Below are 2,220 nucleotides of genomic sequence, written 5' to 3'. Positions count from 1 at the left end.
TTCCCGGTCTGCACATGCTCACTGGCGCGGCCCGGGGACAGCGGCCGGCCGCCGGGTCCTAGAGGCGCCCGTGCTTGCCCGCTCGGCTCGCGGGAGGGGTCGCGGTTCAGCAGATGCGGGGACCCACATGCGGCCGGCCTGGCCCGCGAGACTCGCACACACGGCCCTGCCACGCCAGAGCCCGAAGTCCCACCGTGCAGCACACACGTTCACCCTCACACTCAGCAACAGCCTTACCTTGGAGCCACACTGCCTGGAATACACACCATGGCGCTAACACCCCACAAGCGCGCACACACACGCGCACACACAGGCACTGATACCCAGCACACCACCACACTCATCCAAATGCAGACAGAGTGACAGACGCACAGTCTGATACAAATACACACTGAATCACCAGACGCCCCCACGCTCACACTTGGGGTTCCATCCCACTCAGACACCAGCTATGACACAGAGACAGGTACACACACACACACACACACACACACACACCGTGTCCTGTCACTCTGATTGATAGAATCGGAGTCACACATGTAGTGATTCCATGGAGTGCTAGGCACACACACATGCACACACATGTGCACACAGACACACATACACCCTGCACAGAAATGCTCAGGGCTCTACCAGCAGCGCTGTACCCTGCTCTGCATTGGCACACAGTGACAGACCTGCGCTCTGATAGTCACCCATAAAGGCAGTGCCACACATCAGTTAGATCCACTAACAGGCACACTGTCATAGAGGACACACACAGCCCTGCTTCACTGTGTGTGCATACACCCACACTCACATGCAGGTCTAGAGACAATCCCCCCTTTTTCAATAAAGGCTAGATCCAACTTTAAGGGTCTTCTCCACTAGGGAGCCTCGCCCCTGCCCCCCAGAGCCCCAGAGCTGCAGCATCTAACCTGCTCAGTGGGCTCAGTTCTCATCCAGAGCTGGCTGCTCAGATGTTCTCCAAGGCCGAGGGCAGAGGAGCAGGTGGCGGTTGCTCTTAACTGGTCTGCCAGAAAAGAAGTTTCCTGCCTCCCACTCCCACTAGGGGCAGAGCTGTTCAGCCTGACTCAGACAGCAAGCCTTCAACAGGTGCAGGGCAGAAGGGAGGGAATTGGATGGGGACCAGTGGGAAGACTTCTTGCAGAACGGCCAGTGGCACCCAGCTGAGGGATGGATACTGAAGTCTGTACAGCTACTGGAGGAAAGCACAGAGCCAGAACAGAACTTGTGGACTGGGAATGAAGGCTGAGCTGTCTGGAGCCCTCCAGGGAGGAGGTCCAGGGAGCAAGAGACCAGTGGTCAATTCTGTGCTCCCTCTGCAGTCTAGGCTTGCAGAACCGCCCAGCCCCATCCCAGACAAACCCATATCCATTACAGAATAGGAATATTTGTATTGTTAGAACCAAACACACTAACTCACCGTGCACTTCCCTCCCTTCTTCCTTCCATTTACTCACTGAACACAATGCCCATCACCTGCGGTGAGATTTCACATTGAACAGGAGACTCCAACAGGAAGGAGTTGCCAGCCTTGAGACCTGGACAAGAAAACAGATCCAAAGCTCAGGCTGATGAGTGTGTAAATAGAACAGCATCTGCCACAGAATTAGCAAGTAGCATAGGAGTAAACACTCCACAAGGGGTTCTTCCAGGGTTTTTGCTAACATCCAGAAATACCACTCATGTTGCATTCCTCTCTTCATCCAATGCTACCTCCCCAGGGAAGCCCATTCTGGCTGTCCAGCTAGAGGGCACAGGCCACCCTTCTCCATGCCCCTGTCTACTTCCCAGTCCTCATAGACATCAAAGATAGAAAGAGTTTGTATGTTTAAAGGTTTATGCCTCAACCCTGGCAGCCCCCCAGCTAGAATTTGAGCTCCCATACAGCCCGAGAACTTTCTCATTCACAGCTATACCCTCAGGGCCCAGCCTAATTCTTGGCACATAGGCATGTTTGCTAAATACTTATTAAATTTAAAAAATTGATTTTTTGAGATGTGTATGTCTAGAGTGACATGGCTTTTTAATGAACTGAAATGGATTCTCAATGAACACCATGTTTCAAAAAAAACACCAACAAATAACCAAAAAAAAACCCACCTTAAGGGAATGTTTGCTTTCACTCTGCTCTCGACATAGCTGTTTGTATCCAGCCATCACATGTTCACACCACCAGGCAGACCTGGAGAGAGAGTGGGGATGGCTCATTGCCTT

The sequence above is a fragment of the Dipodomys ordii genome, unplaced genomic scaffold, assembly GCF_000151885.1.
Source record: "Dipodomys ordii isolate 6190 unplaced genomic scaffold, Dord_2.0 Scaffold19, whole genome shotgun sequence".
In the NCBI taxonomy this organism is placed as follows: Eukaryota; Metazoa; Chordata; class Mammalia; order Rodentia; family Heteromyidae; genus Dipodomys; species Dipodomys ordii.
The sequence above is the reverse complement of the archived record's forward strand: the minus strand, read 5'-3'. Positions refer to the sequence as shown.